The following is a 25,643-nucleotide window of genomic DNA, read 5'->3' as shown; positions in this document are numbered from 1 at the left end:
ATCGTCGTGGCCGTTCGAACATGCTGACAATGTTGCACGCTGAATACGAAATAGGAAGTGCTTTGTGTAAGTAGTTCCGAGTCGTAGGCGATGTATGAGTGTGTCGATACGTCTTGCGAGGTCACGGTCTTATTGTTATTCAAGATTAGGTAAACAAAATATTGTATCGATACATTTGTTGTATCTGTGAACAAGGTAGACAGGCGTCATTCACGTTTTGCTGTTCTTAAACTTCCAATTACATCATATTGAGATACCGCAATCAGGTACGTTTGCGTAAAATTATGAGCGGTTTTCGCCAACTCCTCCGCCATTTCAATTCCTTTAATTCAGCAGTGACTGCGAACCCACTGGAATGCCACCCGATGATTGGGCTTCGTAGCTTCTGAAAGCTCTTTTAGTATAGCTTATACTATACGCACATCAATGTGTCTTGAAGTGGCTTTTTCCACAGATGCTAGTGCAGCCAGAGATTCCGTAATTACCACCCATTTTCTTGGTGTCGTTGACAGTTGAATAATGTTTATGGCTAGCAAAATCGCTACGAGCTCCGACGTTGTTGAAGAGGAGAAGTGGCCCAACCGACATGCTTATTCTTCGTGCAATTCCGGAATCATAAATGCTGATGTCGCTGTCTCTTTGGTGACGGAGTCGCCAGTGTACACGTGAGTGTATCCTTGGTACCTGTCAAACAGATGATGTGGTGCCAACTGCTGTGCAGCAACGATTGACACTTCATGTTTGCCGCAAAGTCCGTACATTGACGTTTCAATAGTTGGTAGCGGAATCAGCCATAGTGGGTAGTTTTGGTCCAGTGGCCAATGTGTCGACAAAGGAAGCCAGGAAATGTACTGTTGGTAAACATGGTGTACTTACGCTCCGGCACGGTTCACGATGTTTGATATGAGAGGATGCGAAGGGTATGGCGTGACTGGTCGAAAAAGGTGCCGACATGTCTCCAAAATTCTAATTACTCTAAAGTTGGGTTCTAGTGCTTCTGCCAGTGTCAGACAACTTGATGTCGCCTGTGGAACCCCAGACGTACGCGTAAGCTTCGTGCTTGTAACAGCTGAAGTCGGTGTAGAGACGTCTGAGAGATGTTCTGGAGAACTAGCGCAGAGTAGGCAAGTTTCTGTAAGATTAATGCGCAATGAACGTGGAGTAGAGACGCTGATGTATCGCCCCATTTTGTTCCCGCGATGCAACCTATAACACTTATAGTGCAGTTCACTTGATTTCCCAGATCATCAATATGCTGATTCCTTCTGAGTTGGCTATCTAAAGTAACGCCAAGGAAGCGATGCTTTTATGCGATTTCAATTCTTTAGCCATCTACAACAAGCTTCAAGTTTTTCACTGTCTTTCTTGTGAACGGCGGAACTACCTATTTGACGTGAAAATTCTGCATGCCTTGCTCTTTGAGGTAATCACTTAATTGCATTTAGTTCTTGTTAAAGCCAACAGTCCATCACTTCCAGTTTTTTGTGGGACGTCCCGTCTGCATACATAGATATGTTCAAGGCTTCTGGCAGAACTTCTGCAAGACCTGCCATTGAAGCGTTGAAAAGAAGCGGACTTAGAACGCTGTTTTGGGGTACACATGTGCTCATGTTGAAGCGATCGCTGTCTCCGTTATTGGTTGAAATGTATATTTATTTGTTACGCAGGAAGTTGGCAATCCATTGAAGGATACCATGAACCCCTAGTGAGGTAAGCATATACAGCACAGAAAGGTGGCTCACAGAGTCGAACGCCTTCTTAATAACTATGGACGCCGCAATAGCCATGTTTCCACAACTTGTCTCATGTTCTACAAATGTAGCAGGTTCGAATACGCAGTCCATAGTGCAACGTTTTTGTCTGAATCCATTGATCTGTTCTTGAAGAGAGTTCTTAGCTTCATATCACCACTGTATTTTGTCAACAATTTTTTATGACTTTAGGTACTCAACTAGTGAGGCTGACTGGTCGAAATGAGTCAAGCGAAAACGGTGATTTACCGGGCTTCAGAAGTGGGACAATTCTCGTTACCGTCCAACACATTGGAACGTGCGCCTTCGTCCACATGTCGTTATATATCCATAGAAGAACTGGCATGCCGTGGGGTCCTAGATTCTTCAGAAGACTGTACGATACGTTGTCGGGACCGGTTGCCATTCTTCCGCGGGTTAGTGGTAGAGCAGTACGCAACTCTAGTAGACAATGCGTGTTATCCAGTTCAGCATGTGTTAAAGCGTATACATCTTGAATTTGCTGCTCTACAGAATTAACAGTGCAGTAGTATTGTAAACCAATTGCCCAGTTTCAGTCAGCATTGTGCAAAACCTATTAGGAACATCGCGTTCGGATAATCCAAGAGATATGACCAATGTTCTCAATTGGTTTCGCTGGGATACTGGATGACTTACAACAGTGATTGTTTGCCAGATTTTCTAAAGTAGAGTAAATCATGTCAATGAATTGCAGAAATTGTGTCATTTTTCCCTATATAACCTTTGAATGTGTTGGTTAGATTGAATGTGTGTGGCCTGACTCTTCTTGTAATCTTCTAGCCTCCCAGTGGGGCGATAGCGACGTTCTGCTCGTCTTCTAATTGATCGTAGGCACTTATAGTCTGCATCTACACTGGAGTGGCCTGCTCGGACAGCTGTTAACTTTGTCGCACGGGAGTAAATGCTTTTAATGCAGGACATAAATGTATCGAATTCATTACCTCTCATTAAGTAACGTCAAGTATGTTCATAAAATAGTTTTCAGTTAGTTAAATCATTGTGATCGTTTGCACTTGCATCTTGGGTGTTGCATGAAAACTGAGTAAAAGTCACTCCTTCGTGTATTGAAGTCTCTACACCAGTTCATATTTCGTGCAGTGTCAACGGAGGCTACAGCCAAATCTAGACAGCTGGCATAGATGTAACCTCTTAAAAATGTTACTAATCCATCACCCAGTACAACAAGACCACATCGATCAAATGCTTTTTCAAGTGTTCTTCCACGTGAATCAGTATGAGTAATGCCCCACGTGGTATTGTGCACATTAAAGTCTCCACAGATGAGGGCAGGTCCCTGGGATTTACCCAATAAATGAACGAGGAATGATTAGGAGATGCGTGTTGATGGTTGCAAATAAACACAAATTACGGTGATGGTAAGTTTATGGAATTGAATTTGGCACCCTACAACTTCCGCCACGTCTGAGTCCGACCACTAAAACAAAAGAGGGTATGTTGCGCCGTACGCATAACAGTGCCCTGCTCATGCCTGAATTTTTTCTTGATGAATATGTGAAATAATTAAAAATTCTAAAGTCAGGGCCAACGTCGGTTTAATTAAGACACAGAACGGGGAAGCTATGCAGAGCAACCACCTTCCTAAAGCCTGCGCTTTTGGACCTAAGGCCAATGGCGTTCCACTGAAACACAGCTGTGTTGCGGAAACAGTTGCTTATTTGTAGAGTCAATTTTCGTATAGAACATTTTTTTTGTTGTACTGCTAATACTCTAAAGAAACGACTGCGCTTACCTCTGAAAGGTCATTGGTCTGTGGAAATACACGCAGGATTGCCTTCAAAGCAAGGAAGAGCATCGACATAACCATATCCACATCACTTGTTTTCGGTGCACGTTGCTCTTGTGCCTTTGGCTTTGATGAGGTGAAAGGTGTAGACGGTTGATTAGCCTGAGTTGCTGACGGTTTTGGTGTCCTGCTGTCACTTGTCCGCCTTTGAACGCTTCGTGATCATCGTAAACGGCCCGTTTTGGTTGTGCTTTTGTTTTTCTGAGCTGAAGCACGCCTGGCTACCGTCACATAAGATAGATATCATGTGCTCTTCTGTAATTTCGAAGTCTTAGAAAGTGGATGTACAGTTTCAGGATTCGGACAACGCCATTCCTTTTTGGAGCTCTTCCAAGCAAAATTTCTTGTCGCTTTAGTCGAGTAGCCTCCTAGTGTTTCGGACAACAAGCATACGATGCTACCTGGTCTCCGTTGCAATTCGCACTTTTCGGATGATTCCTCAATATACAATCTTTGTATTCATGTGCTTGTGCACAGAGTTTGCAGCGAAGTCGTCTATGCCACGATTTGGCAACATGTCCATATTGTTGATGGTTGCAACGTCGTGTACCTGGCTGTAGGTACTCTTCCACCAGATGACTTGTAAAGCCCAGGAGATTACGAGGTGGCAGTGGCTTGTCGAGGGAGAACTCAAAAATTACACTGCCGAGTAAATGTAGCTCTGCTGACCCATTTTAAAAAAAACGCCGAGCCATTTATCTCCTGACTGAGATTACACCGCTGTCTCCTAAATATTCAAGCAGTTGATCTTCACTGTATTGCACTGGTACTTGTCTAATATTTCCTAGGTTCTTCACATACGACTGTGCTATATGCGGCGCCACTTCAAGACAAGCATGTGTTAACTCAAAAAGTCTAGAGGATGCAGCAACTGTAGAGCCACTTGACTAGAAGTTGCCATCTCTGTTGACACAGAACGAGTGCACTTTCCCTTTAGCAGCAGATGCTACTTCATTGGCCAGTTTGTTCGAATTGACTTTTCAGAACGAGGTGCTAGGGTCTGTCAGCTTGAAAATTACGAGTATCCCCGCTGGTCGGGTTTCCTTGTGCGTGACTGTTGTGAAAGGCCTGGCTTCTGCTGTTATGTTACAGTTCATCTTCCGCAGAGTCGATGATCGTTGCATCGCTATAATCCTCTTGATTATCAGTTCGCACCTTCTTCGGAGTAATACACTCAGCGTTGGCGTTGAGTGTCATCGAGGGGCCGTCACAGTTCTCCCAGGGTCCACAAAACACGGGGTTATCTTGCTCTTCTGACGCATTCATCCCTTCGTCTTCATTTGATGGGCGTTGAGAAGAATGGCCGCCACCAGTAGCGTAAGCTTTCGGACGTCGTGGCAGCCTAAGATAAGGCTTTAGCGCCTTGAAGACGTTGCGCCTGGTGCACCGCGAAAGTGGTGACTGAAGCTTGGCCATAAAATACAGAAGACGAGTAAGAAAACTTACAAAATTTGTGAAAAACGGCAGCGCGAAGAAACTCACGCCCAGTGATTTTCCACTTCATCTATTATGTATCAGTGATTTATTTTTCTGTTATTTTATATCGCGCTTCAGTAGACATGCGACGTTTTCGTCAGGGCACTAGCTATGGGAAGAGGAAGTTTTAAATCCATACAACGTTTTTACTTTTACTTGCGTACATATTGTGGAACCATATATAGACCAAAATTATGGTTTAAGAAGTATAGTGGAACAGCTCTCCTCGAAAAAAATTTCTTCTACGCTATGTCCTACTGTTTCGTTGGTCATCTCTAAGAGTTATCTCTCAATAGTATCCAGTTACGTGTTGTCTTCTCTCATGCGATGTTTATTACTCTTTGTCAAACTACTCACAGGGTTTTCAGAATTGTATGTGCAGCTATGAAGGAGTTTCACGTAATATTTTGTTGATTGCATGGCGCAGCACCACTTCCGGACGTACCATTCAACCGGCTTTTCCTCTACTGGATACAAGCTCGCCGTCTTAACACTCACAATCGGTGGAAAGACCAGAAAACACGGCTATTTGACGAGGATAAAGCCAGCGCAGAATACATGAGGGACGATACTGTAGTAATACCAACAGGCCTAGTGCAGCGTCCCTTTTATTATGAGTACGGGCCAGAAGCACTGAACTACGGTGCACTTGGAACGGTGAGCACTCACATTTTTAGTATTATGGATTAGGCATCCCGTAGTTCATGCGAGAGCCCCTTTTTCTGTTAGCACTGCTCTCACACTCCAAAAATAAATGAAAGACGTGTCTACATAAAAAACACTGTCATGAGTGTAAAAAATCCTGTTTTAACAGCCTGTAATGTTTCAAACACAAGCTCTATTAGAAGCCAGAAAAGCCAAGCCGTATATGTTTTTTTTATGGAGGAATGGGACGGAAGGTAGGGGTGTGTCCAACCATGCGTTATGCATATCCGTGCTGGTTGCCCCACAAAATCCGGCAAAGCCACTCTTCCAGAAGTGAGTACCTTTGGTTGTTTAGGTTATTTTCAAATCAATAGGATATAAAAATAAAACAATCCGCCATTAAGGGTTGTGTGTTCGAGCTGACATTTTGACCAAAATCTTGTCTTCCTCGAAGCAACAACTCATTTCCTTAGGGCTAACGCGTATAGCACGCTTCTTAATTTTTATTTTGTTTCATTCGGGTTTCGCCTACCAAGCCTCTCAGAAATGCTCAACGCAATGTGCGCCTCATTGTTCGAGAAGGTTTGAAAGTAATATAGATAGTTTTCTTAAGGTTGCATGCAAGACATGAACAATCGAAATTACAGGGAAGAAAAGCTCAAGTTTGCGCAGTACCGTTCGCGGCTCTAGCCGAAAGAGGGCAAAGCTCCAGTCACTCGGAAGTGCCACGCTTGCTTGGTTTTCCTACTGCGCGCACGGGAAACGTATGTCTTGAGCCTTTAATCTCGACCTTTGCACGCTATCGGGGCCGCTACTTTGTCATCTTGGAAACCAGGCACTTACTCCAGCTGTATTGTGAGCGGCTACAAAAGTTTTAAAATGTCGAAGAGCAGGTAACTGCGCGTGAAGTTGTACAGTCTCCAATTCAAAGAGTGCGAGAATCAATGGTGTCCAGAGTGCAAAAAGGCAGTTTATCGATACTTTTACGGTCTTGTCACTTAGAAGAATCATTTGTCGTGCTCACTATTACTAATCAATAACAGGGAGAAACATGATGGCTGGACTGAAATGAAAAGAAAGCGCCTTTGTAAGCTTAAGGTACAGCAAATAGACAACCACTCTAAGTTTCAAGATTGGACACTGGCTTTACGAGACAACAATTTGAAATGGGAAAACGGCGGAGCTTGCTAGCTTGTTACACTGCTGTTAAAATACCGTACTCTGAGCACTGCAAGTGTTTTATTGAGCTTATGACAGTACACTTGTCTTCACCACTTAGTGTAAACATAATTATGCTGCGTGTTTGCGCTGAGCGTTTATATGTACCTTGAATGTGAGAAACACCTACTGATAAGTTAGCAGGCTGAGGTGTCGCGATGCTAGCATCGAAGTTATAAGTTCCATTCCCATCTACACCAGCTGCATTTCTATCGAACCGAAACATAGTAACAATAAATGTGCTTAGATTTAGGTGCAACAATGGCAGACAGGACGCTTCAAGATTGCATAGCTCAAGCGTACGGTGGGATTACGCTCAATGCAAACAAAATGGCGTGCGGAGTGTATTTATCCTTTGTTCGTTGTCGTCATCGCGCCTTACACTTTAAATATATTAAGGTGCATGTCAAAAAATCTCGGGTGGCCGGAATTTTACATGATTGATATGTGTAGTGTAACGTTCCAAAACCACCGTATGATTATGAGAGACTGTAGTGGAGGGCTTCGAAAAGATCGACCACCTGGGGTTTTTTAACGTTCTCCCAAATCTGAGAACACGGGCCTCAGCATTTTATTGCGTTAGAAAATATATGAACTCTCTTGGCTGGATTTTGCCACCGATGTCGCGTCGATGTTGTGGTTGTTGTTGTTGTTGTTGTTGTTGTTGTTGTTGTTGTTGTTGTTGTTGTTGTTGATGTCTTTATTTCAGACAAAGGTATGTCTCGGATACAACGGCAGAAGGCAGATGTCCTCTGCCTGATGGGACACAAGTACCCGAAAGCACTACTCAGAGCATACAATAGAAAAAAGAAATACAATTTAACACACTAATAATGCATGCGTAACATCGTTTTTGTACAGAGTAAATGGAGTACAAACTTGTACAGTAATAAAAATATTCATAACACTACAAATAACGAAACCAGAGAAACATATGACTGCTATATACAGAACTTATCAATCTTGAGGACAGGATAGAAGGTAAGCTTTCGTATATCTTTTGAAAAATTTCAGAGACAAAGATTGCTGCGCGATTTCTACTACATGCGTATGTTTGTTGAGAAGACTTTGAATTAAATATGTGAGTGCTTGCGTTCCATAGGTGGTTCGGACAAGTGGAATTCTATAATGGTCGTATCTTAATTCATAAGGCACATATCTACTAGATTGCAGTTAAATATATCTAGAAGGATTAAGCGTACTCTTGTTAAAAACATAACAAAGTAAATGAAATTAATATAGTTGACTCATCTTTAGAACACCGTGTTCTAAAAAGTATGAACCTGTGCGATCGTTGTATGATAGGTTTTCTACATATTGTATTGCTCTCTTTTGCAATCCTATAGCCTAACGAGATTAGTTTTAGAAGTAGACCCCCAAATCATTATGCAGTGTTGAAGGTGTGAATGAATTAGGGTGTAATATAGCTGCCACTTTAAAGATCTTGGAACAAGGTCTCTAAGCTTGTGGAGTACAGCAAGGGACCTTGATATGTTGGCATGAATTTTATTAATATGATGCGACCATACTAAGTGTTCTTCAAAAAAGACAACTAAAAACTTGCAGGAAGAAACACGTTCAATTACAATTATTTTCAAATGCAAGCTTGCTGAAGTTCGAAATTATCTGGTTTGTTACGTGCTTTAAACACAAAAAATTTTGTTTTACTAACATTCAGGTTACGTTTATTTATATGTAACCATACTGCTAATTATTTTATCCATGCATTAGCTTGAATGCCTATTTCATCTAGTTGCGTGCCAGAGAAAAACACAATAGTATCATCTGCGTACAGAGTGATTGCAGGAGTTCTTGGGATGGCTAGAATATCATTGATATAGATAACAAAGAATATTGAACCTAAAATAGATCCTTGCGGTACGCCATATAATAATTTTTTCAACTTTGATGGGTAGCCGTTAAAACACGTGTACTGCAGTCTATGCGAAAAATTACTGCAAATTAATTTTAAGGCTACTCCTCGAATGCCATAAAACGGTAGCTTATAAAATTAAATGTCGTGTTTAATTGAATCAAATGCTTTTTGAAATCTAAAAAAAAGGCCAACAGTGAATCGCCTTGTATCTATAATACAAAGTATTTTTTTTTCTTTTACGCTAAGTAGTGCCATCTCCGTTGACTTCCCTTGACGAAACCCGAACTGCTATTTCACAAGGACCTGTATACTGCCAAAAAATTACATAGTCTGTCTTTTATCAAGTATTCTAACAGTTTAAAAAACAGAGAAAGGACAGATATAGGTCTATCATCAGAGATGTTATAAGGCCCACCTTTGTGCAAGACAACCTTTCTTGCAATTTTCATGCTGCCTGGAAAAACACCCTGATCTAAAGCATGATTACATATGTGCTGTAGTGGGGCACTGATTAAATCGGCAACAGTGACAATTGGTTCAGCCTTGATTTCATCTGCTCCTGCGGCAGTACCTTTATCTAAATTACTCAAGAAAGTGAACATTGCATGGTCACTGCACGGTTTTATAAATATGGTACTGACAACTGGAGCGGCAATGTAGCCAATAATTTCATGCTTTCTATCTTCATTGTGTGACGATTCTCCAGAAGATAGGAAGTGCTCTTTAAATTTGTCTGCCAAAGCACCGCTACTATATTCGACATTATCGAGTGTTAGTTCACTAAGGACATGACAGGTTACCTCGCCCATTAATTCGTGGAGACAATTCCAGTATTTCTTGGGACAGTTTGAGACTGCAGCAAATTTATTCTTGTAATATTTTTCCGCGCTTTTTAATGTCGGAGCCTAACTGGTTCTAATTTGTTTATATTCGTTATGTAAATTTAGGTCTTTTACCTAAATGAATTTGTGAAATAGTTTATCACGTGTCTGAATTCGTTTGTATAATTCCCTTGTTACCCATGGCTTTCCAGACTTTTTGTCAGATTTTCTCACCAATAAAGGAAATGCGCTATCATACTTGTCTTTTATTAACTCAACGAAGATGTCGTACGCTTTCATTGTAAACGTCGCTCCACGAGATGCTTTCAACCATAGAACGAAACGTAGCTAGATTATCTTGTTTATAACTATGGTATAATATTTGTTGGGTTGGTGTTTTTTTTCGTTTGCTCATTAATCTGGGAAAAAAACAAAATATAGGTAGGTGATCGCTTAAATTAAATGTGAGCAATCCTGCTAAAATACTAGACAACTCATAATTTGTGACACAGAGATCTTGTAATGTATCACTCTCCATAGTTATTCTTGTTGGTGACTGGATTACATTAGACCAGTCAAATGCATCAATAACCTCAAGAAATAAACGTCGTGGCAAGCTATTTTTCAATATTAAAATCTCCAACTAAGATAACAGACATATTGAGGGTACATGCATATTCAAGGAAGTCACGTATGAACTCAACAAATTCGACAGTTTCACTTGATGGGGGGCGGTAAGCACAAGCAACCAGAGTTCCAGAACACTTCACAGCAATAGATTCATAATAAGTACAGACAAGAGAAAAGCCTGAGAATACCTCCTACTGAAGATTTTCTTTGAAGTACAATGCAACGCCACCACCTTTACGACTCTTTCTGTATACCCCCTCAGATTTGTATCCAAAAAAACGGCACATCAGTTTCACTTGTGAACCAAGTTTCCGTGAAAGCGAGTATATCGAATCTGTGATTCGAGGAACGCAATGCTGTCTGTATTTCGAACTCCTTATTTTTCATGCTTCTAATATAAACGTGAAAAAGCGATATCCTGTCAGTTTCACAAACCAGGGAACTGCGCACCGCTAATTTTAAAGATGAAGCATCGTAGTAAGGCGGCTTGTTTTCTGTTGCCATGAAGAAAAAAAAGTAAAACAGATAAAAATGATAAGGAAACAGCGGCAATCCTCTAGATTATCTTTTCTAGGTCGGCATCACACGAAATCTGTATTGCTGGTTCCCATGGATGTGCCACAGCATGCGTGGATGTGCCAGGCAAAGTCATAATGCTTTTCTGTAGCCTTTGTCCTCATAATCCACATAAACTTTTTGTTCTGTGCCGTCAAATTATCAAGAAAGTACACCGTTGACTTAGACTGCCACATACCCTGCCTTTTGCAGTCCACTGATCTTTTATTACACGCGAGGAAAAACGCACCAGTGTTGCTGGAGTTTTGCCACGTTTAGTTGGCAGTCTATGAAGGTCTTCCACGTCTTGTTTAGTTAACTGAGGAAGCTCTAAGACCTGTGCAATAGCATTGACCATTTGTAACAGATTCTCATTTTCAACCTGCACAAGTCCATGCACTTCCAATTTATTTCTTCGACTATATTGTTCGAGGCTGTTTATTTGTTGTCGCAATTCCATGACTTCCCGGTCCATGTTCGTGGTCTCAATATTTTCAACTTTTCTTTAAAGCAACAATCTCAGTTGACTGAAGCTTCATTTCTGTTAATACTTTATCGTACTGATGTGAAAGATGCTGAACAGACTTTTCCATACCTTCCACGGTTTCCGCTGACCAGACTTTTCCATACCTTCCACGGTTTCCTTGACCTGGAAAAGGACATCCAGCTTCTGTTTGATTTCGGGCAGTTCATTCAGCTTTTTATTGATTTCTATGAGCATCTTTTCAGGGAGCGACTATTCGTTTTGTGCTTGCCTCGTTACTTTTGAAGGGCCTCGAGCGGCTAAGATAACGCACGTCTGACATTTCCAGCTTTTTTTGGCAGACTCTGCCATTGCTTTGTAGTTTGACTTACTCGTACCAGAACAAGCGCCCAAATAATAACCATAATCACACTCTGAACAGATAAAGCACGAACCGTCAGTTGGCAGCAACTAATCACATACCAGGCATATATCGAAAGCAAGATTAGTCATTGCGCTCACAATGATGCTCGAAGGTAAAAGTACGGACCCAAGCGCAGACACACACTTATGCCTGTGCACTCAAAATTAACTGGTAATGGTGTAACTAGAATAACTCAGCGGCATTGGCACACAACGTATATACATATATGCTCCGTATATGTATAAGTGTCTATATACACGAAAACGTACGAAAAAAAATCAAAATAAAGACTACGGCGTGGGGAATCGAACGTGGGACCTTCACGTCGCGAATGCGAGGCGTCACCACTGAGCCTCCGTGGCGTACTTTAGTGGACGTTCGAACTGCAAGCTATTTGTATCTCCAGCTTACCGCTCTAGGCGGACGTCTCAGGGAGGAACTATTGTGTTTTCAGCATTATCAGCAAGATGGCGCATAGAGCGCGCGGCGGCTGAGAAAGTAATCACTGAGAAAAATTACTGAGGATAACAAGTAACAAGATAATACGTAATCACTGAGGATAATAATAATAAAACACTGTGGTCATACAGGAATTTAATTAGACTGCTTGAGCTAGAGCTTGTTAAGGCACGTGCCAAGTCACCCCGGAAAAGAAGACACAAACCCAAAAGTTGGTGGGATGAGGAACAAAGAGCCATAGCAAAACGTCAGGAAGACTCTAGGAAACACAGACATGCTAAGCAGCGGAGTGAACTGAAAGGTGAATTTGAAAGCAAATGGGGCTTCTTTCTAAGCTGTAGAAGGGAAGCATCCCTTCTGATCAATAAAAAGATTAAAAGAAAGGGGGTTCGGTGTCTGGCAGAAGTACATAAAAAGGATGGAAATGCAGCTGCGAAATTTCGGAACCATCCAAACTCCCTAAGAAATGACATGAGCCTAGAGCAGAGGCTTATAACCACAGCTCAAGGTGCTAGGCTAGAAGGGGACGAAGCTATTGATTATATATAAACAAGAGTGACAGAAGAATTTCAACAAAAAAGTGCCTTATGCACCACAATAGACAAGGATGAATCAAGTGGAGCAATGGCTCCATTTTGTCAACGAGGGTGGGAAAGGGCTGAGAAGAGGGTTCCTAGTAGTACATCAACAGGCCCAGATGGCATTCCAATTTTTTTTAAATTATGCTGGTAAAGACATTGGGTCCGAAGTCTGAGCAGACTTTGAAAGAAGTGAGCAAAATATAATGAGTGGTGAAGTCCCCGATGGATAAAAACTTAGCAGGATGAGCATGATCTTTAAAGGAAAGGGGGACAAAGCTGACATAAACAACTACCATCCTATAACAGTGACATCAGGGGTCTGCAGGCTGGTGATCAAGATTATAATAGAAAGACTGTAGGCATGGATAGAGGATGAAGGTATGCTGGAGGAACTACAAAATGGGTTTCGGAAACACAGCAGGTTGGAAGACATTCTGTTCTCACTGACGCAGTGCATCGAAATGGCAGAAAAAGAACACAGGCCCCGGTGGCTAGCAATTTTTGATATCAAGGGAGCTACGACAGTGTGGTTCAAGAGGACTTCTGGGGATTACTGGACACACTAGGTGTGTAAGATGGAGTCACTAATCTTTAAAGGATGTGTATAAAGATAACAAAATAGTTATAAAGTGGGAAAAACAGGTATCCAAGCCCGCAGAGGTAAAAGAGGCGCTTAAATAGTGGTGTCCTCTGTCACCATTGTTACTCATATTGTACCTACAAGGATTAGAGGCCAAATTAGAGGGAAGCGGACTTAGCTTCAACTTCTCTTTGATCAAACAAGAAAAACTCATTGAACAGGCACAACCAGCATTGATGTACGCAGATGATGTAGTGCTAACGGCCGACAGCATGAAAGATTTGCAGAGATTGATGGACATCTGCAGTAATGATGGAGATAGGTTAGATTTAAGATTCAGTAAACAAAAATCAGCAGTCATAATTTTTAATGATAATGAAGGTAATTAGCTTAGAATACAGGAGGTCACGCTATAGATAACAGATAAATACACATATCTGGGCGTATGGATAATCAATGGGACCGAGTACCTATGGGAACACGAAATATACGTGATGGCTAAAGTTAACAGGAATGCAGCAGTGATGAAAAATAGGGCACTCTTAAATTACAATAAGTATATTGTTGTGAGAGCAATACAGAAAGAGGTCATGGTTTCTGTTCTGACGTTCGGCAATGCGGTCTTGTGCACGAAATCAGATGTTAGAGCCAGATTGAAAATTAAGCAACGTGGAATAGGTCGGCTACACCAATACAGGGAGTACAAGGTGATATCGGATGGACTTCATTTGGGGGCAGGGAAGCTAACAGCAAGATAAAATTTGAGAAGCAATTGAGAGAAATTGGGAAGGAGCGCTGGTCTGGGAAGGTTTTCAGCTACCTGTACATGAAGAATGTCGATATGAAATGAAGGAAGCGAACCAGAAACTTGACTGGTAAATACTTGAAAAAAGCAGGGGGCCAAACCAAAAAGAATTATCGGTTAAGAAGAAGGTGAAGGAAGCTGAAACCGATATGTGGAGAATTGGCATGATTAAGAAGTCCGCACTAGAGATCTATCGAACGTTGAAGCAGGGGATTGCCAAGGAAAGGATCTATGATAATAATCGGGGTAGTTCCCTATTGTTTGAGGCCAGGATGGAGTATTACAAACCCAGACATATCGGGCCAAATATGAAGGTGTAGACACGGTATGCAGTGCGTGTGGAGATGAGGAAGAAACTGCCAAACACTTAAAAATGTTCTGTAAAAGCTTCACCTTATAGTTCAGGATGATAGCACAGAGTTTTTCAAAGCACTCGTATTTAGGGGCAGGGAGGGCAAAATAGACTTTAAGCGGGTAGAATTAACTAGAAGGAGGTCATCTGAATTGTGACTGAAATGAAGGCTCGAGTGAAAATTAAACCCTTCACTGCAAAGTGCGAGTCCTCAAGCTCACTATGTAAATAAAAAAAAAGAAATCTATTTTTTGTTCCCTAAGTATTACGGCTTCGTGGCGTAGGCCACCGCCCGATCTACAGGGTACAGCCATATTAATCTATCCATCAAACTGGCTGCAGCTGCTCTCATCTCTCACGAGTACTTGGGCCCGCGTAGAGAATAATTACGTGTATGCTCTATCAAGCACCCATATCTTGCAGTGGGGAGAATCCCACGTGCTCAGGGCACAAAGGTCACTGCAAACATTGCACATCCACCGTTTGCGAAAAGGGCGCGGTTTTCAAACAGGCGAAGTAACTACTGAGACTCTTATTTGTGTTCATCCGTTCCTGTGAGTACGTTGCGTGCGTTATTTGTGCCTGGGAAATGCGGGGCACGTTTCGATTTGCTTGCCATTCTGCGCGTGACCTGCCCAGTTGTTGCTATCGCGTTCATTGCTTTGCCTTTGCGGCAAAGCTGTGAATTTTTTTTTGCCTCCATCGAAATTGCAGACGCTGCAGCCGGCATTTGGTCCCGCGACCTGCGGGTAAGCAACCAAGTACCTGAGCCACTGTACCATCACAGTGGAGCCCGGAATTGTACAGGATACTCGCACCATGGCTTCCCTTCTAGTGTTGTGTTGGTTTTGAGACGTAAAATAATACATCCTTCTATGCACCTGAGTCACGGTTGATATACAGCTGCCGCTATGAAAACTTTTATGAAAGAGAACCAAGGTGGCAACGAAGTTATCCATGGTTTCACGACATTAGACGCGGGTATCAGGGGTGAATCACGGTGTGACCGAAAACATGTTTGAGCCTAGTAGGTGTTGTGTAATATGACAATGACCAAGCCAGGGTGTCAGAACAACGAAGGCGACATTCGAATCAGCTAACACGCTGCGTGATCAGGCTTGGATATTATCCAAAATGTAACATGCGCTGTAGAAAACATGAACATGCATGGTCGAAGGGGCATAAAAAGCTTTTATGTGTGTGTGAGCATTATTATGCTTTCAAAAGAGCTGTAAAGAAAATCCAAGGTGGCATTGAACTTACAATACGTTGTTATTAACATCTGATGAACATCTCAGAAAAAGTGAAACACTTGTGAAACCTTATGATGTTCCATCACGGTAGGCTAGTGGCTAAGGTACTCGGCAGCTGACCCGCCGGCAGCGGGATCAAATTCCGGCTCTGGCGGCTGCATTTTTGATAGAGACGAAAGTGCTGTAGGCCCGTGTGTTCAGATTTGGATGCACGTTAAAGAACCCCAGGTGATCAAAAATTTCGGAGCCCTCCACTACGGCGTCTCTCATAATCAAATGCTCGTTTTGGGATGTGAAACCCCACAAATAATCATCGTTATCATCATGAACTTTATACTGCACAATGCTATGGCGCAAGCTACCCAGCAGGGGAGATGTAGGTTAAGTCTCCTCACACTGGTGATCTAATAAACTTAAAGCCTCAAGACAAACTTTGCATCCAAGCAATCCAAACCCGAACGCTATATACGATGCACGCAAAAGCGTGGGGGTGATTTTCTAACAGCTCCGAGAAGACACGCGTGTCGCATATATTGGGCAGTTTACCGGTAACATACATATACAATTCGTGCCGTTGCCTCATTAGAAATGCGACTGTGTTCACCTTTGCCACGAGCGTAGCACTCGCTCTATCACATGGTGTTCAACGACCTATTAGCTTGGTGTCGCAAAAATTGTCGATGAATAGCTCTCGTTTCTCATGATAATAAAACCGTGAAAAACGTATTTAAAACTTTTTGTAAACGCTCGGAGCAGTTTACAGGCGACGCTGCACGTCCAGGGCGACCGGACAACAGCGCGTGCCGAGCACATTAGCGCGCTGAATGAGCGCAGTCAGAAGGCAGGCTCGGAGTGAGGAGCGACCGGTTTTCAGTAGCAGGTGGTGAAACGCGAACACCGCGGAAACTCCTGGCCGAGGCTGTGAGGCCTAATCTTAGAGCTTGCGCGATGACGAGTGATAAGGCTAGAATAATCAAGGGCACATATACAAATGCCGACGCGCTCCGTCACTTACCAGTTGATCGACGGCCGATGCTCAGTTCACCACTGTCTGTGCCACTGTGTTTCACTCTAATTTGACTTTTCGTTGACGGGCTACGTCGAGTTTTCGCCCCTATTTTTACGGCAGGGCCTTCACAGTTATGAAGGACCACCACGTCTTGTGTTGGCTAGCCACCTGGAAGGACCCTTCAAATCGACTCACACGATGAAGCCTGTGATTTGAAGAATATGACATTGCCATCGTTTTCAAGTCCGGTAGAAAACACTCCGACACCGACTCTTTCTCTGGCCCGCCGTTGACCCACCGCACCGCTGCCCGGCGACACTGGTGACAACTGCTTTTTGAGAACGATAACAGCCGACAACTTCGTTAAACGACAGCGAACCGACCCGGAACTAAGGGGCCAAATAGAATACCTTGAAAGTAGGAACGCCTTTGTTCTGAAGGCCCCGCCGCGGTGGTCTAGTGGCTAAGGTACTCGGCTGCTGACCCGCAGGGCGCGGGTTCAAATCCCGGCTGCGGCGGCTGCATTTCCGATGGAGGCGGAAATGTTGTAGGCCCGTGTGCTCAGATTTGGGTGCACGTTAAAGAACCCCAGGTGGTCTAAATTTCGGAGCCCTCCACTACGACGTCTCTCATAATCATATAGTGGTTTTGGGACGGTAAACCCCACATATCAAAGCCTTTGTTTTGAAGGTATTCACAGGTACTTGCGTCGTTTTCGCTCAGCCTTCTCTAAATCAACTTCTCACCGCTTTGAGCCAAAAACATTCTTATGGTGCCTTCAGCTCTGCGCCAAGAACTCTTCTAGGCTCTGCATGATGATATTTGTCAAGACTCCTCAGTCTTTGTTTCTGGGAGCGTCGCCAGGGGAGCGATACACCAGGTACGTGCCCCCTCTCATCTTATTCTACAAAACCCGTACAAAACAAGGCTCGGAAGGCGAAGGTCATGAACTCCACTGCGGCAAAAATGCGTTGCAGCTCGGCAACGACGCTTGACGCAGTGCTGCCCGGCGTTTTTGACGAAGAAACTCTCAATGTATGCCTCTGTCTCCAGCACGCTGAAGAAGCTCGTCAACTTGTCCGCGCGCACATCAGAAATGAGCAGACCACCGACTGCCGCCATTGCAATGTTCGACGAGGATTAGTGGAATAACAGTCCGGCAAACGCGTTTGGTTATGGACATCGATACGCCGATGTGGACTCAGCGAAAAACTTCTGCGATGGTACTTGGAAGCATACAGGGTAGTACGACGTTTGGCCCTCGACAACGAGCTTGTCCCGGACGGCATCAGGAACTCTCAACGGCGGCAATCGCCATCTGAAGTCGTCCATATCACGTGCCTCAAACCGTTTCATGCATGTTATTGACCTGAAAGACTACACTTTCTTCTAGTTGTTGTTATTCCTGTATTCTAATTTTTTGTTCGTACTTTCTTGCATTATATTTAAACTTTATAGTCTTGTAACACATTGGAACGATGCCTTTTTCAGAAGGGGGCAATGCCACGTTCTCGCCACAAGTTTTGTTATCACCCCGTTACATTCTACGTTTTTCTTAGCGCAAACCGCACATGTATTGTTCGAGAAGCTTCGGGGCTGTAGTAGATCATTTCACTAAGATTACGACCTATTCGCGTACATTACAGATTATTCTGGAACCTAGGTGGCCGCTAGTGACAACGCTACAGTATTTGACTGCACGTCTATAAACGCCGACAAGTATCACCGCTTGTCAACTGATCGACGGCTGACGCTCTGCTCGCCGCTATCAGTATGAGTATCTTGCTGCAATTTGATTTTCCTTTTAGGTCTCGGCCTAAACACCAAGCTCCGCCTAAATACCATTCGACCTGCAGTCTGCTCCACTCGTCCACGTCATGACCCCATTACAATATACGTTATAACCTCTCTCTCTCTCCTCTAAACCGATCAAAGGAGGTGGGGAGAACAACAGTGTATGTGGGGAGTCAGAGGTAGGGGGTGCCATGACAAATTGCTTGGGTGGTGTGTTTTTTGTATTTCACGGGCAGTTCTGGTTAGCATGAAAACACTAATAAATAACAGATATACTATTCCAAATTGCAAAATTGAATGTTTTACAAAGCGACCTACAGATTTGTCAATGAAAGTTTTCTTTATTTTCGTTCCATTACAAGTTAGCTAATTAAACTTATCTCAATAAACAATGTTTTAGAATGCAAAAAATGGTCTGAGTAATTCCATGCAATGCTAGGAAACGTGCATTTGGCCGCGTAGTAATTGCGTGTGCCGGCATTTTTTTTTAAACTCTGGCTACAGATATCTGGGGCACCCTGTGTATTTCTGCATATACGTCAATATTCAAAACTTTTGTTACTACTTCAGCATTCCGGCTTTGTTATTTTTTCTCTTTTGCTCAGTCTCTTTCCTCTTTTCTCCGTTCTTTTCATGTTTGCCTCTGCACCGTTTTTTTCTTCGTTTTCTTTTTCTTTCATTTTGTTTTCTTGTGTTTATTAATTTATTTAGTTTTTTCTGTAATCTTTATATCCCCTTTTTTCAAACCACGATTCTCCGTTTATTATTCTTATCATTATACTCGTTTTTTGTTTTGGTATATTTTCGCTACTTCTAGTTTTTCTTCTGGTTATTGGTTTCTTGTTCTTTTTAATTTTCTAATGTTCATCTGAAAAATTTACGTTATTATGTCCTGGGCAGAGGCCACCATTCTAAACTTACTATAATTTATTTGCTGTAAAGGGTGTTAGAAGTGAAAAGAAGCTTTGCTTTATTTTATAGAAAAATCATCATCATCATTATCATCAGCCTGACTACATCCACTGCAGTACAAAGGCCTCTCCCAAGATCCGCCAGTTAACTCGGTCATGTGCTTGCTGCTGCCAATTTGCGCCCGCTAACGTCTTAATCTTATCTGCGCACCTAACCCTCTGTCTCCCCCTAACTCTCTTGCCATCTCTGAGAATCCAGTTGGTTACCTTCATTGACCAGCAGTTGTCCTGTCTACGCACTACATGCCCGACCCATGTCCATTTACTATTCTTGATTTCAACTAATAGTTCATATTCTTGACCCCTGTTTGTTCCCTAATCCACTCTACTCTCTTCTGGTTACTTAAGGTTACACCTACCTTTTTTCTTTCCATTGCTCGCTGCGTCGTCCTCAATTTAAGCTGAACCCTCTTTTTAAGCCTCCAGGTTTCTGCTCCGTAGCTAGGTACCGGCAAAATACAGGTTTTATATACCTTCCTCTTGAGGGATAGCGACACTCTACCTGTCACAATTTGAGAGTGCATGTCAAACGTGCCCCAGCTTAAACCTATTCTTCCAGTTACTTCAATCTCGTGATTTCGCTCTGCGGTTATTACCTGCCCTAAGTAGACATAGTCTTTTACAACTTCAAGTGGACTATTACCTATTTCAAAAGGCTGCTCTCTCTCGAGTTTGTTGTACAGTACTTTCGTTTTCTGCAGATCAATTTTAGGACCAACCTTTTTGCTCTCCTTGTCTAACTGCGTAATCAAGAGTTGCAATTCGTCTCCTGAGTTACTCATCAATGCAATCTCATCGGCGAAGCGCAGGTTATTAAGGTACTCTCCATTAACTCTTGTCCCTAACTGTTCCCATTGTAGGTCTCTGAAAACCTCCGATAAGCACGCGGTAAATAGCATTATCGATATTGTATCCCCCTGCCTTACATTGTTCTTGATTGGAATTCTGTTGCTTTTATTATAAAGCACAATGGTAGCAGTTGATCCCCTGTAGATTTCGTCCAGGATGTTTATATATGCTTCACCGACGCCCTGATTCTGCAGTGTCTGCTTGTCTGCTGATATTTCTGCTAAATCAAACACCTTCTTGTAATCTATGAAGGCTATGTATAGTGATAGGTTATATTTTGAGCATCTCTCTATTACCTGATTGATAGTATGAATGTGGTAGATGGTTGAGTAGCCCGTTCGAAACTCTGCTTGTTCCGTTGGTTGACTGAGTTTTTATGTTTTCTTAACTCTGTTAGCTAATACTTTTGTAAATAGCTTGTTTTCTATGCAGAGGAAGCTGATTGGCCTGTAATTCTTTAGGTCATTGTCATCTCTTTCTTATGTATTAAGAAGATATTAACATTCTTCCAAGACTCTGGTACTCTTCCCGTCTGGTATTCGTAAATTGGGTGGCTAGATCTTTAACACAATCTGTCCTCTATCTTTCAGCAGTTCTGATGTTACCTGATCCCCACAAGCAGCTTTGCCTCTTTGCATGCTCTTCAAGGCTTTTCTGACTTCTATCATTACATGTGGGGGGTCATCTGGGTTACTGCTAGATCTTATAGTATGAAAGTTATGGTTGTCCAGGCTGCTGTACAAATCTCTGTAAAACTCCTCCGCCATTTTAACAATCCTATCCATATGGGTAGTTATTTTGCCTTCGTTGTCCCTTAGTGCATACATCCGATTTTGCCTATCCAAAGTTTCCTCTTCACTGCTTTGACGCTCCTTCCGTTTTTCAGGGCGCGTTCAATTCTCTCCATGTTATACCTTCTTACATCGGATACCTTACGCCTAATATTAAACTTCGAAAGCTCTGTCAGTTCTATTTTGTCTGTTGTACTTGAGACTTTTATTCTTTGTCACTTCTTAATCGGATTTCTCGTTTCCTGGGAAAGCTTGCCAGGGTTCTGTCTAACTACCCTGCCTCCAACTTTCACTGCACACTCCGTAGAGATACTCGTCAGATTATCATTCATTGTATGTACGGTAAGGTTGGTTCCTATATAAGAGCCGAGTACCTGTTCTGGAGCGAGACTGAATTCCTGTACTTTCTATCTAAGAGCTCTGTCTAAGAGCTCTGTCTATCAGTTTCTGTCATTCCTTCTTCAAGTGTAGGAAAATTTGAGACCGTGCCATTCTATGGTCACTTCGTCGTACCCTGCCAACCACTTCCACACCCTGCACGATGCCTGGGTGTGCACTCATTATTAGGTCTATTTCGTTTTTGTTTTCGCCATTCCGGCTCCTCCATGTCCACTTACGGTTTCCTCGCTTTCTGTAGTAGGTATTCAAAAATCCGTAAATAATTTCTTTCTGCAAATTCTACCAGTACCTTTCCTTTGGCATTTCTAGTAACGGTGCCATATCCTCCTACTGCCTGGTCTCCAGCCTGCCTTTTCCCTACTTTTGCATTAAAGTCTACCATAAGTATAGTTTACTGTGTTTTTACCTTACTCATTGCCGATTCCACGTTTTCATAGAAGCTTTCAAATGAAGCGTCATCATGGCTGGATGTAGGCACATACGCCTATATCCCGTTCATCTTGTATCTGTTATTGAGTTTATATACGATACCTACCACCCTTCCACTATAGCTATAGTATTCCTCTATGTTGCCAGCTATGTTTCTGTTAATTAGGAACCCCACTCCCAGTTCTCTTTTGTCCGCCAAGCCTCGATATAAAAGGACGTGCACATTCTGTAGCACCGTAGAGGCCTCATCTGTCCTGCTAACCTCAGTGAGCCCTATTATATCTCATTAAACACCCTCTAGCTCCTCGAATAGTACAGCTAGACGTGCCTAGCTAGATAAGGTTCTAGCATTAAGCGTTGCCAAGTTCATCTGAAACCGGTATAATTCAAATGAAGAATGCTGATTGACGGGTGATAATGGCGAGCGAAACAGTGGCGTCATTAAGGTCCCTTTCGATTTTAATCTAGGATAGATGTTTGGTGCGTTGATTTTGATTAGCCAGATTTCATTATGCCGCAGTGATTACCAGTGGCCAAAAGGGTGTTAGAAGTCAGAAGCACCTTTCATTTCGTATATAGAGAAATCAGTATAATTGAATGGTGTATGCTGGTTGACGAGCAATAACGGTGAGCGAAACAGTGACGTCATTAGGTACGTTTTCGATCTGAATTGAGGATGGGATGTTTGGTGCGTAAACAGCAGCCATCGTATACAAAGTCGCTTAGAACTCCGAGGAGGCGTGGGGCGCGGCGCAATGTAAACAACACTTCGACACATGTGTAACGGGCCTCTTTAGAGGCGCGGACTCACATTGGCCTCGCCGAAAAAGTCTAGGAGCACGTGCAACGCCCGCCGGAGTGTCCCAACGTTAGCCCTGGGGAACAAGGGTTGTTCTGGTTTCACGTATGGCAGTACCAGTTGCGCGTAGGCGTTGAAGAGGCGGCGATGAATCATTGCGTATCCTGGGAACTGACACAAGATATGTCCGACCGTTTCGTCGGCCGGACACTGCACAAACAAAGGGCTGCCACTGCCACTCTGTCTGTATAGTCGGTGTGCGGTTCGGCTGCATCTAGTTCGAAAACGCAGCAAGAAAGCACGAGCACGCAGACCAATTCCTGTTGACGGCAGGCGTGATACAGGATTTCCGGTTGCTGTGTGGGGGTCCGGGCGCAGAGCCCAGACGTGGAAGGCGATTATCTGCCGCGCCACATCGAAACTGTGCACGAAGTTCGTGGCCTGTGTCGACGGGTCGTGGGCGTCCTTTGCAAGCGCGTCGGCGGCCTCATTGCCGCGCTCTGCGACGTGTGAGGGACCCCCTTCAACTACACAGCCCACCCACTTCGCACAATTACCGTAAACGTGCGCCTGAGGCACTGCTCGATCGAAGGATCATTTTCACTTTTCGCGAGGTTGAGGAACGCCGTCCGAGAGTCGGAGAAGACCACAGCCAATGGCGGCAGGAGCTGGGCCAGCTGATCGGCTGCTAAATTCAGTGCCACGACCTCAGCGGTCTTCGGTGACGCCGAGCGGGCAACACAGGCCTTCTTCTCGTCTAGAAGCGCCGGAATGATTCTGGCAGCAGCAGCCGAGCCGTCCCTGTTCACCGAGCCGTCTGTGTATAGATGGAGGTGGTCGGAGTAACGCTCCTCGATAAGGGTGGAGGTTTACTCTAGTAGGACAGCCCGAGTTGTGTGCCCCTTGCTGCGTATGCCCGGAACTCTGGTCGATATGAACAGCCGGGAGTCTCAGTGAGATGAATGGGCAGGAGTCCGGCGACAGGAGCTGCGACAGGAGCCCGCAGTGTGACCAAGGAGAACGCATATTGGACTCTGGCTCCAGTTACGGCGTTATGCATCCTCAAGGCGATGTCAGGCGAACAGCCTTGACGCCGCGCGAGGAGAGAGGAAGCCGCTCCTGCAACTGCGAGAGCTGAGTCGGTGGCTGGCAACTGCTGGCTTCCCGCTCAGGCAGTGATCCAGCGTGATTCCGAGGTAGCGCACTGATCGTAGCCATGGCAGAACGCGTCCCTAGAACGTGAGGTCCAACCTCGTATCGCGCCCTGAAGGTGGGGTAGACGAGAAGCGCTTCGGTCTTGGCGGTGGAGATCAGAAGCCCAATGCTCGAGATGAAAGCATCCACAGCCTTGAGAGAGCGCTTGATTCACTGTCGGACTTGTTTTCCGCGCGAAATGGGTCCACTCGCGAAGAGGTTGACGTCGTCCGCATAGATCACCATGCGCACCGTGTTCTCTAGGTCGTGAGGAAGATAGTCCACGATGCGCGCGAGGGCGAGATTTGAGAGCATGGGACCCGGAATACTGCCCTGCGGAACACCAGCAGTGGACGGGTGAGGCGCGCTGAGGCCGCAAGCAATGCGTACGCGGAAGATTCTGCCACCGAGGAACTCATCAATATACCCAAGAAGCCTGCCGCACACACCCATAGCACGTCAAGCGCCCGAAACGGTGGCATGAAGCTGGCAATAGAAGGCACTCTTGATGTCGAGGAGAATCAAGTATCCGGTGTCACCATGGAACTTTGCATCCTCAAGAATGGTGACAACGTCGTAGATGCAGTCTGCGGTGGATAGGTGGCTGAGGAAGCCGGTCTTCTCGTCCGCCAGGAAGTTTAGGGCAGCAGCTATCTATTCGAGACGCTTGAGAGCCATGGCCTCCATTACCTTCCCAGCAGCTGACGTAAGCGAGACTGGGCTGTAGGAAGTCGGTTCTGACAAGGGCTTGCCCTTTTTGCGAACCGGAACGACAAACGCCTCCTTACAATACACTGAAAAGGCGCCAGAACACCAGACGCTGTCGTATCACTCGAGCAGGCCAAGAAGCTGTCTTTCGTCGAGGTTTCGCAGCATCTGGTATGTGATGCCGTCACTGCCGCGCGCCGAATGGTTCCTCTCCATCGCCAGGACGTGATGAAGCTCACCGAGGGTGAAGTCCACAGTACACAGGGCCTCGAACTGCAGCACAATCTCCGACGTGGGGAAAAACCGCACCGGTGCAAACACCTCGAGCCGATGATGCGCTGGCACAGGGGGTGTCAGCACTGCGTCAGGGACGAGCACAGGGGCGCGGAAAGTGTCCGCGAGTAGCTTCGTCAGTTGGGCCGTGATTAGGTGCAGGGCGATAGCGATTGACAGCAGCGGGGCCTGCGGGACCCACGGTCGCAGCGTCAACCCAAACACCCATTAGGCGCGCCGGTTGTTGCGCTGCTGATCGAAGGAGTGGCAGAGGCTGGATCAGCTTTCGGCGCATGCGATGGTGGGCGTGGTGCCTACACACCACGTCCAAGTTGTTGTACATCATCCAATCCTCCACCCTCTCGGAGCGCTCAGCTCGGCGTTGAATCCAACGACGAGCGGCCCGGAGGTCAAGTTGTTTCATATCGAGAGCCGGCGTTTTGGGAGGAACGCGCCACTTCACTGTAGTCTCGCGCGCGCACTCGGCCATGTGTGTAAACACGTCTCCTGCGACTAGCACTGACGCACACAGTTCGCTAAATCATGAGAAGTTCACCACCGAGTAGGCGCGCGTCTGCTCAGGCCGGGCGGAGAGGGGCCCGAAGCAGATGGAGTAGTGTGATCCGATCCCTTCGTGTCGGGGCTTCGAGACCACCGGTAGCAGCAGTCTTCAGTGATGAATGAGAGGTCGATCACACTAGGAGCCCACCTGC

The sequence above is a fragment of the Rhipicephalus microplus genome, chromosome 3 (assembly GCF_043290135.1).
Source record: "Rhipicephalus microplus isolate Deutch F79 chromosome 3, USDA_Rmic, whole genome shotgun sequence".
NCBI classification, from domain to species: Eukaryota; Metazoa; Arthropoda; class Arachnida; order Ixodida; family Ixodidae; genus Rhipicephalus; species Rhipicephalus microplus.
This window is presented reverse-complemented; position numbering follows the sequence as displayed.